The sequence below is a fragment of the Mirounga angustirostris genome, unplaced genomic scaffold (assembly GCF_029215605.1).
Source record: "Mirounga angustirostris isolate CCGP_5_RB_7025 unplaced genomic scaffold, mMirAng1.0.hap1 SCAF_4, whole genome shotgun sequence".
NCBI classification, from domain to species: domain Eukaryota; kingdom Metazoa; phylum Chordata; class Mammalia; order Carnivora; family Phocidae; genus Mirounga; species Mirounga angustirostris.
Genome location: NW_026991712.1, coordinates 84,077,558 through 84,094,209, shown reverse-complemented (window position 1 = coordinate 84,094,209; position 16,652 = coordinate 84,077,558).

Below are 16,652 nucleotides of genomic sequence, written 5' to 3'. Positions count from 1 at the left end.
TGCTCTCACTCTCTCCCTGCCTCCCTGATCTATCCCCAGTGCAGCTACACTCTGGCCCCAGAGAGAGGCAGAATGGTTCATCTCCCTTGAAGGGACTTCCCATTGGTTTCCTGTGACCAGTCCCTCCTCCCTGCCAACAACACCAGCTGGGACTCCGTGTTGACTCAACCTTCTCGTTGCATCTCCTGTCCTCCCTGTAACACCAGGTTCCCCAGGGAGCTGCCAGTGGCAGAAGAGAATGAAGTCCCACAGGACTCACTGGACGAATGTTATTTGACTTCTTCAGTTGGCCATGACCTGCCAGACACCTGGAGGCCGTATACAAGTGCCTCATCCATAATTGATAAGCCGGAAACCTTCCTGGGTCTGGACGGAGATGGTAAGTACTCCCATGTGAGGGACACAACGTTCCTGGGGCTCCCAGGAAGCCTGTCTTCTCTGTATCCAACAACCTAAATAGGCTGAGACATGCACCCGTGGCAATAGGCCCTGTAGACTCAAGCTGGTTTGAACTCTGCCCTTGGATTTAATTTTGAAAACATTGGGACTCCCAGGTGGTTCATTTGGTTATGCATCCAGCTCTTGATATCCACTCAGATCTTCAACTCAGTGTTGTGAACTCAAGCCCCAGGTTAAGCTCCACACTGGTTGTGGAGACCACTTAAAAAAAAAAAAAAGTATCTTGTGGATCCAATTTCCTTTCCTTCTGTCGCAGACTACCTTCTGTCACCTGGCCCCCTCACAAGTGCAGGCTGTTGGTACCAAGTCAGGTTAGAGAGGAGAAATGGAGGGAAAAGGGCAAAAACTCAGGCACCACTATCTCCCCTGGAGACGTCTGGGTAACAGGCCTCTTTTTATTTCTTTCCAGAAGAATCTTGTGCTGCCCATGAAATTTTATTGCCAATTGTACTTCCTGTGTGCTTCCTGCAAACTCTCTGGCTCTCCACACAGGTTTCCAGTCAGCTCCCTATCTGTAGCATCTGTGATATTGTTGCTGATTTCAAAGTTTTTGCTCCTGGGGTGACTACGTTCCTCTGGAGCATTTAGATGGAAGATCCTGAGCATTGAGTCCTGCCTGTACAGTATGGTTTCAGTGAAGCCAAAGCTCTAGCCCTGGTTTTCCATCCTCCACGGATGGCGTGCTTGTCACCCTTTCTGCAGCATCAGTGGTTTTCTCCCCCGTGTGGATATGTTTTCAGTCACGTGTCTGCTCAGTGGCGTAAGTCCTGTAAATGATCAATGGCCTGTGCACCTGACATGGGTATGGCCTCATTCAGGAGCAAAGCAGAGTTGTTCCCCTCTCCAGATTCTTCAGAACATGCTGCCTGCTGAGCAAGACCCCCTTGGGGCCCCACTCGCATAGGAGTGCAGGCTAAAACCCAATTTCCCATTTCTTCCCACTCAGGTTATTTTTCGGCCTTCCCTTCTTGGAGAAGCATTTGCATTGTTAGGAGACTTTCTTTGCTCATCAAATCACCTTGTAGGAGCAGCAAGGAGTATATGATGTTCCTTACCATGTCAATGTTGTCTAGTGAAATTGGCCATGGAAGGTTTTGTCCCTCAACCCTATTTGGTCAGTAACAGCCTTTCCACACTAGGACCACCTTCTCCCCTGTTTCCCATCCCTCCCCGAGGGGCAAAGAAGCAAAGGATTCCTCGAGATTATAGCAACTCAGGAAGCAGAAATGAAACACACAGTTATTTTGCTTTTGTTGTCTACCATGCCCTTTCCCGTGCCCGCTCAGCAGCAGCTCTGTTAGGCTGGAAGCATTGGGTCCCCACAGGGACACTCTCCAGTCCACGCCGAATCTCCTGTGACAGCTGAGGGTGCTGAGCCTCACCAAAGTCACGTCACTTGCCCAAGACCCCTGGCCAGTGGGGAGTGGGACGTCAGACTCACCAGATCAGACTGTCATTGCTCACAAGTCAGTCCTGTCAGGGAGTAAGTGGGGATGGGGCTCACCCTTTCATCTCTGCTTTTGTCCCAAATTATTTGAAACAGTTGTAAATGTAAACAAAAATGTTGCAAGAATGCCCGAAAGACCCCTGTGACCCAGCCACATATCCGCCAACTCCTACCTTGTGAGTCAGTCTGTGGTGTGAGCAGAGCCAGTGGCTCATCCAGCCCCTCCGGGAGATGAACGTCTCCAAGAGGCTCTCCATCCAAAAGCAATCAGGGCTGAGGGGTCCCGGGCCTTTTCTGCTGCCACCAGGGGGCGCATGGAGGCTCCTCCCTTGGCTGCCTGGCACCCTTGTAAGGTTGCGCAGTTCTCTCTGAGATGCTGACGGCCAGGTGTGGGTTCCCATCGGGGCAGGGATGAGAAAGGTTCAGACACATGTCTCAGAAGGCAGGTGTGTGTGATATGGCCTTCCATTCACCCTGGACCAGGGGGGCATAATTCACCCACGTGGATGGGCTGAGATGAGTGAACGCAGCGTCTACATTAGACACTGTCTGTCCAGGTGCGGGTTCCGACGGCAGCGTGTGAACAGTGGGCATGGGCTGTGATTCCAGCAGCAGGGTCGCAGGAGGGCTACCCGGCCCAATCCTCCCTGCACAGGGAGAAACCCTGTAGAAACAGTCCAGTCTCACCCGAAATGCCAACCTCATCTTTGCTCTAGGGCTTTTCCCCACCAGCCAAACTAAAAATAGTGGGCAGTCCTTCAGAGTTTGATAAAATATTTTCCCTTTTCTTCTGCATTTGCAAAGCATATTGTATGAGTAGATTAAATGAAGCCTGGCAGTTGAGAAAAGAGCCGTAAAAGAACATGAGGACATTAGGAGTGATAACTTTAAACACACTTAGACCTTCATTCAAGATAACGTTTGAGAATGGGCAACCTGGTTTTGACAACTCCTTCCCCAACCAGATGTGCTAATTGCAGAGGATTTAGCCTTTCCCCCAGTAGGAAGTATCATCAAATCTTATGACATGTCCTCAATTATGAATGGCTAGTACACTGTGCCTCGAGGACTGATGGAGAGCCCACCGATCCGAGAGACATGTTTGTGGCAGAAGACCTGGGAGCTGGGGAGACACCTGGTGTGGGGCTGGGAGAAGTGATGCTGGAGGACAGAGAGGAACCATAAGATCGAGGGACACCAGAGGCAGGGTGAGGAGTGGACTGTGTGCAGCAGAGAGGGCAGTGAGTGTTCACCAGCACGGTGGGCTTGTGGGAAGACAGGACTTGGGGGCATCGACAGGGCAGCCGAAAAGAGCAGATAGAAGGAGGTGGGGGAATCCATGGTGAGAGGAGATACAGGGTGCTGCCAGGGAGACTAATCAGTCACAGATTCTTGGAAACCATTTGTAGTGACAGGTGAACAGACTGGTGAGAAGGAGATGCACACAGGGGACCAGGGCCCACGGCAGGGAGGTGCCACGGCCTTCCTGAGGATGACCTGCTCTGGCGAGAGGCTGTGGCAAGTCTCTGGTTAGCCCCCTTTCTGAGAACACGGACTCCCTTCACAGTAGCAATCTGAGCACCTTTGATTAGGGACTGCAGCCCAGACCTCACTGAGGAGTGTGTGATGCAAGGACTGGGCGCTGTATGCCCTCCCTGAAGACCCACAAGTCTGATCCTGTAGCACCTCTGGCCTGGAAGTTTCCAAAGGGACTCAGACCCCTGCTACATTACTTAGAGCTGTTGGCGCCTCCCCCAATGGCAATGGAATATATCGAATATAGATGTGTGGATGGGGGAAGGGAATCAAATAGTGCAGAGGAGAAACTTCAAAAGCCTCCGGAGCTGTGAAAAGTTCCCATAACTTTGTCCGTGGTCCCTTCTCTAGTGGTACCTGAAGCATCTAGAGGTCCCCTTTGCAACTCCCTTCTTTAGTGGTACCCGAAGCCTCGAGGCCGAACTTCCTTCCCTGTTCTTTTTGTTTCCGGTACACACCGGCAACTCCTCCCCATGTCCTGAGGCCTCTCTAGGACCTTCTCTCTAGGCTGTAGGACCAAGGTTACTACTAACAGAATGATAGGCATGAGCTCGTGTGCCCATCCAAAGGCCCTGTGGGGTCAAGGGGAGGATTTTCACCTCAGGGACTTTGCAGGCTGGGCACCTGCCATCCCAGCAGCCCCAGGCTGGGACACAACGGTGACATCTCCTTCATACACATGACGTCTGCTTTTGTGCCTGCTCGCAGGGTGGTCTCACTGACAGGCGGGGACATCAGACATGGGTGGTCTGGGAGTGCTCAGCTATGGAGCCCGGGGATTCAGCCCATTGAAATCTCTTCTTGCTTCAGCTCCGATGCAGGCTCCCTGTCACCAAGGGCCATCAAGTGGAAACTGGACTTTCCAAAGAGCAGAGGTGCAAACTTCCGGAGCACAGACACAGCCAAGCACCCAGGTGGCCAATATTCTGACACCGCAGCTGGACCAGCAGTTGGATTCTGGTGACAACAGAGCCAGGCTCGGCCTCTCCTGCACCCTCGGGAGCCTGGATGCCAAGATCGGTTCTGGGAACCAATGGCCCCTCTTCCAAGGTGAGTGGGGAGAGGAGTAGGAAGTTCTGGTCCCCACGTTGGTCATCACCGACTCCTGGCTGGAGGCCCCACTGGGGTGAGGTCGAACCTCACGATGCTCCAATACAGTGAGGTGAGCAAATCCTGTGTTTAGTAGCAGCTCTGCCCCAGGTCCTGGGCTTGCGCCTTCCTGGCTGTTTAACTGGCCAACGTAGTCATCTTCTTCCATATTGTCCCCTCAGTCCCCTCTTCGGAACCGCTGAAAATGGTATCTCCGTTCCATCAATGCTGGGAGCATGAAACCACATCTTTTCTAGGGGGCTTGATTCAACAACAATTGCTTGATAACATCTATGAATTTGTCGTGTCTAATTCTTGGGCCTCTGTGGTGCTTTAACACTTGGAAAATGGTGTCAGGGCTTGTTTCATGCAGGGTGGTCGGTTCCTACCGGCCCCACTTCCCCAAACCCCATCTCCCGTGGCTTTCTCAGGAAGGCTCGTGTGCCCCGTTTCCTCTCCTTCAGCATCTCCAAGCCCATCTTCCCTGTTCGGCGCTCACAGTCACAATGGAAATACTGGTCTCCCGGTTAGTTTTGTTTTTTTCCCTTTTCTAAAGAAATAAGGGGCCACTTTCTTACATAAAGTGCACGCGTCACTCTCTCTGCTGATCCTCCGTCTAGTTCGTCTTCTCCCTTCATCTCTGGGGCCTCGTTCCCAGCTTCCTGCTCATCAGGATCCACCTCTGCTCAGATTTCCTGACGTCTGAGATTTTCCACCCTCCCCTGGGTCGTGTCTTCACTACCCTCCCCTGGGTCATGTCTTCCTTACCCTCCCGCACTCAGTGTCCCTTCCTGGAACCTGGGGTGGCCCGGGGCTACTCTGTCAGGCACCAAACAACCTGAGAAATGAAGAATCGCCATTCCCACGTGGCGGTGACATATGCAGCAGCACGGTGGCACCAGGGAGGGGCCCCAGAGAAAGAGCTCAGTGAGTGTTCGGGGATGCACAGCCCCAACAAGGGCCGTTGAACGTCACCTACTTACTGTCTTCCCCCTCGAGCCTCTCTGTCACTTCTCCTCAGTGCCCACGGTCTCGGCCCCGACTCACCCCACTGGCTCAGTCCCTCTCTCTGTGACTCACCTTCCACAGAGGCCTGAACAGAAAACCAGGCTCCGTGCCAGGGTCTTTGTCCATTCTGGCGAGTATAACAGAAACGCCACAGACAGGCTGACTTGTCCACAACAGAAATCGATAACTCACGGTTCTGCCGGCGCCGTAGATCCACAATCCAACAGGTGCATCTTCGGGCCTGGTGACACTGCCTTCGTGGTTCAGAGGTGGCCGCCTTCTTGCTCTGTCCTCACAGGGCGGAGGGACGAGGGAGCTCTTTGGGGTCTCTCTTTTGGGCATGAGTCCCTTTGATGGGGGGATCTGCCTCCCAAAGTTTCACCCCACAATACCATCACATTGGGGATTAGGTTTCAACCTATGAACTGGGGGTGAATACAAACTATCCCACTGTGGCAGGTGGTTTCATTCTGCTCCCCCTGAAATCCTTCCGAGGTGTTGAACAGGTCACCTGTTTCTCGCCACTGCTTTTCTCTTTCCTCTTGAATTTGTGTATTTTTTCCAATTTCAACTGACCAGAAAGGGGGTGAGAAGGTTATGCTCCATGTCCCCCAAATCCCTATTTAATCATTTTCTCAATTAGATACATACGTACATACAGACACACGCCTCTATATCTTATGTCACATACATGACGTATATTATACCTAGTGTTCATATAGGAAATGTACCATATGTTGAGGCGTGTTGTGTAAATTCCCCAGCTTTCTCTTCCCTGGTTGCTCCTCAAAGTCTTCCCTTCAACTTTGACGTTGGCTGATCTCTACAGTCTCTTCCCTCCAATAGGACGGCCTCTTTCCAGCATGATTTCCTTGCCTTTGTCTTCTCTTCCCCGGAACTACCTCTCTTTACCATTTCTGTTTCTCTCGATTTCACTTTTGTCGGTTGTGAGCACGTTGGCCTCCTGGTCCTCTTATCCTTACAGGGTAGTGTGAGAGAGAAGAAGAAAACAGGAAATAATCAAAGTGTGTCCACTGGCTTCCCCTCACCTGTGACCTGTCGGATGGCCTTTCTCATTCTGCCCACTGTCCTTCTTTGGCGTCAGTGCAGGTGGAGGCTCAGAAGGCTCATGAATCACAGCAAATCCTGTTGATGTGCTTTTCTTTTCAGAGCTGGGTTTGGAAGCTTCCATCTGCATGAAGAACCCTCCCAAGCTGGATGGTGATGCTGCAGAGGGCTCAAGGGACAGCCAGCGTGGGTGTCACGTCTTGGGCCCCATGAAAGCCCTCGGTGCCATGAAACAGAAGATTATCAAGAGGAAACTGCAGTTCGGCAAGTGGAGACTCGCAAGCACATTCCGTGGCCTTCAAGCTTCGGGCACAGAGGTGATCACACATACGTGGCTCTGGGGCACGGATTCCTCTTACTCTCCTTCTGATTCTACCTCCACCCACCCCCAAACACACACACTCCTTGTTCTCTTCCTCAGTTGGTCACCCTCACAGCTGGTGCTACCTCTGTCTGGTCTTAACTCTGCTTCCCACGGGGCTGCCTCCCTGCCTTTGAGCCCCCTTCCTCAGAAAGCAGTGGCCCGCACGCGCTTCCATCTCCATCACCTGGTTGCATCTGGCCCTCCTCAGCAGAGCGGCATCATTTACACATGTCGCCAAGCAAGTGGAACTTTTCGGGAAATCACACAATTTCTTGGCCTCTGTCTTCCTTCCCTGCTTCCCCAACCCAGGCCTCCTTCTCCCAGGAGCATTGTCTTAATGAGTCACTTGCACAAGGCTTCTCCTCCGGGGTCTTTCAGGAAATCTGACCTAGGAGGACACGTAACCCTCAACTTCTCCCTGTGAATAAGAAGCGTTGAAGCTGAGGAGAAAGTGCCCCCACGACAAAATCTAGATGAGAACCCGAGTCACAGCTGGGAGTGCCACACCGGACCGGCTGGAGTCAGGTTTCTCCTCCACCCCTATAATATAGGATACAGGAAGAAATCCATATTGCATAAAAAGCCAGTGTCCAAAACATAATCCCTTCCCTGATCAAAGGTCAAGGAATTTAGTGCTTTCTTTCCTCCTATGACAATGAAAAGGACAGTTCACTAGTAACTAAGTGGATTTCACAGCCCCTGACAGGTTCAGTGCAGTTTGAAAGAAAATATTTTAGTCAAATTTTGCCCTTTGACACCAACTCAGTAAAGCAGCTTAGGTCTCATTCTCCTGTGTTAATCCATTTGCAGGCCCTTCTTTACACCAGGAAACACTGACAGCCTATGTCCTTAGGGAAAGTTTGGAAAAGAAGGGATGAGAATCTAGAGAGCTAAAACTAATGCTTTCTCATTTTCACGTAAGAGTTTGTGAGTCTATGTAATGAGCATATTCCTAGAAATGCCCTAAGGTCTATCCTGTGTGAGATTACCTTCCGAGAATGTTGGTGTCCCTGAGTGAAAATGACTAGGGCCATGGTTACACCCCTGCTCCCTTTGTGTGAATTGCCCTTTGAGTTTCTCGTTCTTGGGTCCTTCCCTCAGCCCCTCTGGGCTTGTTTCTGTCCAGCCAAGTGACCAACAGTGTCTACTGCCCGCCCACACCTCCAGATCAGAGGCTTCGCTCTCCCTTCCCCCAGATGTTTGCACAGGGCCTGAGCCTGGGTTTCAGTCCAGGGTTTTCAGGCACAGGTCACATGGCTTTCGGGGCTCCTTAGTGCCTTGGACGACAGCTCCTCATCTGCACATGGCAGAAAGGAACTTGGAGATATTCAGAGGCCCCTGTTGGCTCTCACAGTCTAGGACTCATTCCGTAGCCTGGACTCCGCCTCAGAAGACTGGGACAAAGGTGAGAAGGGGGTGTGTTTGTCTGCCAAGGGTCCCCTCCTTCCCACAGCAGTCTGTTTCTGAACGTATGTGTTGGGTGCTAGGTCCATCCCTCGCTGGGAGGCGTGAGAAAGCCTCAAGAGTGAAGTGGCCGCTGAGGGAGAGGTAGTTGCGATCTGGCAAAAGCTCACAGCAGCCTTGAGCTGGGATATCACCTGGCTCCCACTGGCGGGAGCACAGGGGTCCCTGGATCCTGCAACACAGGCTGCTTGTCACTTTGGTGAAGTATTGCTTTTGACCTGTGGCTCTCACTCTCCCCCTCAGCCTACCTGTGGCTCCCCCTTCAGCTTCTTCTCTGGACAGGGGTTCAGCTTGCTCCTAGCCTCTGTCACCATGTAGCCACCCCTCCAGGCTCAGTTGTCAGCAGGATCTGAGCAAGACTCGCATTTGGTTTCTCTCTCTCTTCCTCTATCAGATACCAAGTCCTTCAGAAACTAAGAAAAGAGATTGAATGAAACTTCACTTGAATGAAACCCCATCATAAAATCCCATCATAAAACCCCATGATTTTCCACTTGATGAAAGGAAATCTAGAGCAGCGCATCGAGTTACAACCCAAGCAGAGCACAGGAGGGATCCTTTGCTGAGAATCAACATCACGATCTCAAGCCATTCTCTGTGATTTGGGCTGCAAAAGACTGGTTGGAGGAGAGAAATTCTAGCCCTTCAGCTGCAGTTGTGATAAATCGCTAAGGACACCAATGCCTGAGTAGATCCCACACAGTTTTGAGAGACCGTAAGTCTTGCTGTTCTCAATGCCATCCTGCAGAGAACCGGAGTCAGGAGCATCATGGAAAAAGACCACATGTCATACTGGACATTCTGGGCCACCAGATGGGCTCTGCTAGGAGCACACAGCATTAACTACGCAGTGTTCCTGCTGGAGAGCTTTAGCCTGAATTTGAGCACGAGGTAGTGATCAGACAACTTCAGGATGTAGAACATTGAACAGGATGAATGGCCTGTGTCTTCAAACAGTCAGTGTCACCACAAATAAGAGACAACAAAAAGGAGAAGAGGTATTTGGGGTTTCAAAGGACTAAAAAGAACGTGTGACTGTATTTCTTTAGTCCTTTCCAACCCAAAACATCTCCTCACCTTTGGGTTGCTGTCTCGGTGGTGGTGACATTCCCTTGTTTGTAGGGGACAGGCCAGATGTCCAGCTGAATGGCCTACATCCTGAAGTCGTCTGATCATTTCCTCCTGATTAAATTCAGCCTAACCCTTTGGCCAGGACACTCCGTAGTTACCGCTGTGTGTGTCCCAGCTCAGCCCACCCGGAGACCACGCGTGTCCAGTTTGCCCATCACCATTCTGGTGGTAGCAACACTGGGTATTTTGCTGGGGAAGGGCCTTTGCCATCTGTTCATAGCAAGACACACGAGTTTCTTTCTAAAATTAGTGATTTGGTAAGTGGTACTCTGAGAATGTATGCAGATCCTCTTCTCCACAGTCTTTCTCTAAAATGTTGCCATCTTTTAAGGATCCCGACAGTGTGTCATAACCCTTTGTGTGTTTGTGTATTGGAAGAATTCCGACTTTATCATTCCCACACAACATGTATCTGCTGGCAATGTGATGTGGAAAAGAACATTCCCTCCCTGTTCATTATCATTAAAGGTTTTGTTTTGACAATCACGTGGACTATTGATTTTTTACATTTGATGCTCTAATCTGTTACTATCATGGCCATTTGGTGGATCTGGATACCCAGTAATGCAAATATTCTTGGTTCTCCTCGTCATATTTAATGCTGAGTCTCCATCTCTTTTAGGCTAAACATACCATACAGAAAAGAAATTTTGGCTGTGTTTGTCTCTCTGTGGCATGGGTTTTCTTTTCTGTGTGTGCACCTGTGTGTGTCTATATGTGAGTTTGGGGTTTAGGAAGGGTGTATAGGCAGGGCTGAGCATTGCACCAAAAGGTTTTGGACACGTTTGGTTCCTTCTTAGCTTGTGAAACTTTTCACATTCAGTCTCTCATTTTTAAGTGATCTCTTAACCTCAAACTGTTGGCATTATTCTATTTTCTCTTTCCTTCTGATTGATGGGGGGCTTGACCCTGGGACCCAGGGATCATGACCTGGGCCAAAAGCAGATGCTTAACCGAATGAGCCAAAAGGTTTTGGACATGTTTGGTTCCTTCTTAGCTTGTGAAACTTTTCACATTCAGTCTCTAAGTTTTAAGTGATCTCTTAACCTCAAACTGTTGACATTATTCTATTTTCTCTTTCCTTCTGTCTTAACCTGCCTCTTCTTATACTCTTGTTTCCACACAGTGAAACAGATGCCATTTACATCCTATTTTCCCCACCTGCTCCACTCCCAGATTCTTGTTTTAGATGTACAGTTAAGTCGATTCAACACTGATCAGCTGTTCGAAAGTCGAAATTTCCCCAGTCATCTCTCGTTGGATGGATTTCACCTTCAAAGGACAGCTAGTGATGGATTCAGGACTCCCTGAGGGTTCCATATTGAATACTCTTTTTCTACTGCCTGCATACATGGACATCCTACCTGAGTAGAAAGTACTTGCACAATGGGATTTTACTGAGCTTTAAAAATAGAGTGCTTTCTCAGGGAAATACAAATCCAAACCACAGTGAGATACCAACTCACACCAGTCAGAATGGCTAAAATTACCAACTCAGGAAACAACAGATGTTGGCAAGAATAGGGAGAAAGGGGAACCCTCTCACACTGTCGGTGGGAATGCAAACTGGGGCAGCCACTCTGGAAAACACTTTGAAGTTTCCTCCAACAGTTAAAAATAGGAATGCCTGGGTGGCTCAGTCAGTTAAGCATCTGCTTTTGGCACAGGTCATGATCCCTGGGTCCCGGGGTCAAGCCCCCCATCAGGCTCCCTGCTCAGCGGGAAGCCTGCTGCGCCTTCTGCCTGCCGCACCCCTGCTTGGGCACTCGTGCTTTCTCTCTGGCAAGTAAATAAATAAAATATTTTTAAAAATTAGAAAGTTAAAAATACAGCTACATATTAAGCCACAATTTATTTATTTAGAAAAAATAAAGGTATTTATCCAAAGGATACAAACATAGTGTTTTGCAGGGGCACCTGCACCCCAATGTTTATAAGAACAATGTCCACAACAAACTATGGAAAGAGTCCAGATGTCCATCGACAGATGAATGGATAAAGAAGATGTGGCATCTATACATATGATGGAATACTACTCAGCCACCAAAAAAATGAAATCTTGCCATTTGCTACAACATGGATGGAACTAGAGGGTATTATACTAAGTGAAATAAGTCAGCCAGAAAAAGACAAAATACCATATGATTTCACTCATAGATGGAATTTAAGAAACAAAACAGAAGAATATAAGGCAAGGGAAGGAAAAATAAGAGGAAAACAAAGAGGGAGACAAACATAAGAGACTCAACTATAGAATACAAACTGAGGGTTGCTGGAGGGGAGGTGGGTAGGGGAATGGCGTAAACTGGGTGATGGGCATTAAGGAGGGCATTTGATGTAATGAACCCTGGGTGTTATATGCAACTGACATATCATGGAATTCTTCTGTAAATTATTTTATTTATTTATTTGAGAAAGAGAGCATGAGAGAGTGAGAACACAAGCAGGAGAGAGGGGTAGAAGGAGATGGAGAAGCAGACTCCTTGCTGAGCAGGGAGACGGATATGGGACTTGATCCCAAGATGACCTGAGCCCAAGGCAGACGCTTAACTGACTGAGCCACCCAGGTGCCCTGAATCACTGAATTCTACCTCTGCAACTAATAATACAGTAAATGGTAATTAAATGGAATTTAAATTAAAAATTTCAAAAGAAAAAAATATATATTGCCTTGCTTTGTATGTTTGATTGGGATATCCATTGGATATAAAGTGGTCATTTTGGTGGTTGCTGGGGGGCAAGTCTGTAGCTTCAGAGGAGTTTTCTTCTTTTTCTTTGAAATCTATTAGTTCTATGAAGATAGGTCTTAGCGTTGGCTCCTCTGGTTCCGTCTCCCGCAAGCATCCAGGACTTTCTCTGCGATCCTGTCTCAGTATCTTTTGTTCATTTCTATTCTCTTGGCTGCTTTCTTTTCTGTATTCAATGTCCACTATAATTTCGCACCAATGTTGCCCTTATGAATCTTGTTGATCAGCCTCTTTTCCAGAGAATTTTTGTTCAGTTTTTTCCTAGTCTTGCCAATTCTAGTTTCCCATTTCTTGTTTCTTGCCCACTTCTCTTTGGAGTCGTGTGTTTGTTAAATGAACTTTTACCTTTTCATGTCTACAAATGCTTGTTCGTACATTTCATTCAGGTCGGGATGTGATTTTACAGTTTTCCTATGTTTTGTGATTGATTTCAGGGGGGATCTTTACTGAGCTGAAATGTTTGACTCTCTATTTCTCCTTGTTTTGTTTTCTTCTGTCACCTTGGGACACCGGTCTGCTCTGCATTTTCACTTTAACACACCTGGGTTTGCTGGAATGAGAAACAAAATTCCACGTAGGAACGGATGAGTGCTCTGAGTAGCTTAGTGGATTTCTGAGGTCTGGATCCCTCTCTTTGGTGTAATTATTCTAAGAGATGTAAAGGTCTGGGGATAGTGGAGGTTTGTCTTCTGCTCCTGGAATCCTGTTTTCTTCCAGTAGGTCTTTTCATTTCTACCAGTGGCTTCATTCTCTTTAGCACAAGCCTCCAAAGGACGCTACCTTCATCCAGGTCTGCCCCTCCCCTGAGTGCCACCTCTGTCCTCCACACCGTGCAGCCCCTTCCTTCTGATCCAAGTAGCCGAAGCTGGAGTCAGCAGGCCTCAGGCACCCTCTGAGCTCTTCCCACTCTCTTTCTGCCATCATTCACCTGTATTCCCTGCTGAGAATCCTCCCAGAAGTCCTCTCTTCTAAGTGCCTGGTCTGTGCTGACCCCCCTGCTGTCTCTGGCTCCCAGACCCGGCTAAGTACTAACCATCTGGAGTCCACAGTTGTCTCTGGCCCCTGGCTGTTCGGGGACAGGGTTATGAGCAGTGTTACTGACTCTCGAGGTTAAACCCTGACCCTTTAAAGTCATGTTTTGAGAGATTCAGTTGCCATTATCCTCAGTGGACTTGTACTCCTTATCACTCTTTTCTAGATGCAGAATGTCAGTAACACACACAAGTAGACAGAATCGTAGAACACATCATTCCCGTCCTCATCACCAGGTTCAACAGTTATCAACTTAGGGCTGAACTTGTGTGAATATAATCCCACCCACTTACTTTTTCCTATATTATTTAAAGCAAATCCCAGACATCATATTTCATTTGCAGTTTTATGTGTGTTTCCCTAAATGAGAACTCTTTTTCAAAGTATTATCATCATAACCTTTAAATATTCATAAATTAATTTAAAATATGTAATATCATAAAATACGTAGTGTTCAAACTTCCCATTGCTGTATTTAAGTTGTTTTCTCTGTATCAGGATCCAAATAAAATGCACACACTCTGATCAGTAGGACCTGTCTTCAAGCCTCCTAGCAATGTGTAGATTTCTCCTCAGTTTCTCCCTTTCCTTAGTCCTCCCTCCTTCCCTCCCCCTCCCTCTGGCTCTCACTCTCTGCTTCTCCCTCTCCAGCTCTTGTTCTCTCCTTTTTGGTTACTCATTTTTGAAAATACTGAGGTGTTTGTTCTGGAGCATTCCCACAGAATGCGTTATAGCCAGATATACATTAACACAGTCCATCATACTTCCTCTTAGTTCATGCTGGAATCTCCACTGTTCATGGAGAACAGTGTTATTACAAAGAAATGCAAGCCACACATGGAATTTAAGATTTTCTGGCAGGAACATTGAAAAGTAAAAAGTGTAAGTGCACAACAATCAAAAATAATCTTGCATCTTGCCGCTTAATGCTTCACATTAAGGGAAACAGAATTCCGCCAGAGTAATAAAAATGTGATTAATAGAAAAATAGTCTATATTTCTTCAGGTTTTAAGTTTACATTTCAGTGAGCTGTAAATGAAATATAATTAAAATGCACTTCTAAGGAAAGAGGTCCTACTAACCGCATTCCAAATATTCAGTAGCCCCTTGATTCTAACGACTGCTGTGTTGGACCTGGCAGATGTAGAAACCGATCAGTTTCAGGCTTGACATGTTGGCAAGACTTCCTCTCAAGTGCTGTGTGCTCTTCCATCAGGAAGCACCTCAGGTCCCCTTAGGTTCAAGGCCCATCCGTCAATTGATTCTGTGGAGCAAAATGATGATATTCCATCATCCTGGTTTGGATCCTAGAAGACTAGAAGAGGGGAGGTGGTGTCTGGGGATGGGTGAGGTGATGGGGATTAAGAATTGCACTTGTGGTAATGAGCACTGGGCAATGTATGGAAATGTTCAATCACCATGTTATAAACCTGAAACTCATGGAACACCATATGTTAACTCTACTGGAAATACATATTTTTTAAAATTTTAAGACAATTTTATTTTATTTTATTTTATATTTTTTAAAGATTTTATTTATTTATTTGACAGAGAGAGACACAGCGATAGAGGGAACACAAGCAGGGGGAGTGGGAGAGGGAGAAGCAGGCTCCCCACTGATCAGGGAGCCCGATGCAGGGCTCGATCCCAGGACCCTGGGATCATGACCTGAGCTGAAGGCAGACGCTTAACGACTGAGCTACCCAGGTGTTCCCCTCAGTTTGTTTCTTAGATTAAGAGTCTCTTATGATTTGTCTCCCTCTCTGGTTTCGTCTTTTTTATGTTTTCCTCTCTTCCCCTATGATCCTCTGTTTTGTTTCTTAAATTCTGCGTATCAGTGAGATCATATGATAATTTTCTTTTCTGATTGACCTATTACGCTTAGCATAATATCCTCTAGTTCCATCCATGTCGTTGCAAATTGCAAGATTCCGTTTTTTGATGGCTGTGTAATATTCCATCATATATATATATGTATATATATATAAATACATACATATATATATATATATATATATATATATATATATATATATACACACACTACATCTTCTTTATCCATTCATCTGTTGATGGACATCTGAGCTCCTTCCATAGTTTGACTATTGTGGGCACTGCTGCTACCAACATTGGGGTGCAAGTGCCCCTTTGGATCACTACATTTGTATGTTTGGGGTAAATACCCAGTAAGTAGTTCAGTTGCTGGGTCTTAGGTAGCTCTATGTTCAACTTTTTGAGGAACCTCCATACTATTTTTCAGACTAACTGCACCAGCTTGTATTCCCACCAACATTGTAGGAGGGTTCCCCTTTCTCTGCATCGTTGCCAATATCTGTCGTTTCCTGCTTTGTTAATTTTCGCCATTCTGACCAGTGTGAGGTGGTATCTCATTGTGGTTTTGATTTGTATTTCCTTGATGCCGAGCGATGTTGAAAACTTTTTCATGTGTCTGTTGGCCATTTGGATGTCTTTGGAAATGTCTGCTCATGTCTTCTGCCCATTTCTTGATTGGATTATTTGTTCTTTGGGTGTTGAGATTGATAAGTTCTTTATACAGTTTGGACACTAACCGTTTATCTGATATGTCATTTGCAAGTATCTTCTCCCATTCTGTCGGTTGTCTTTTGGTTTTGTTAGAACTTTCTGGTTTCTTATTAGTGGCTACATTATTTATAAAACTTTCTTCCTTGAACATCTCTGTTGAAGTTTGAATTAATAGCAATATGACAAAGAGGATTTATTTTTGTAAGGCAAGAAACTTGGAGAAGACTGGTCCCATCAATGGGCAAAACCAGGTAAATTTCACTTCCTTTCAAAGGAAAATTGAATTCGAAATTAGAGCTCTGACAGCTTTCAAGGTGGACTGTCAGGTGCCTGAGGCATATGTCTTCCAGGGTTTGTGTCTCTGCAGTAAACTGGAGGAAGTTAAGATGGGGTCAGATGGGCCAGGTCCCCTTCAATGCGAGAGTCCTCCGCAGTTTCTCCTCTGCCTTAGAGACTGGGTTGAAAATATCCTTGCTCTGCTATTCCTACTTCTCTGCTTTAGATAAAAGGTATACAACTCAGTGTTTCCTACTCATAAATTGATCATTATAAGAATAGCCTGGAAGAGTTAGTACAAATACCAGTTCATAGTCCTGGTTTCTAGCAATTCTGATTCAGTGGGCTTACATGGGGCCTGGAATCTACTTACTGCACTTAGGTGTTTAGTCAGTTTGGAGACTCTCTGCTATCATGGATGTCCCTTACAGTTCTTGAGAGTGATGATTTCATATATATTAGGACTTCTAGTCTTCAAAATCAACT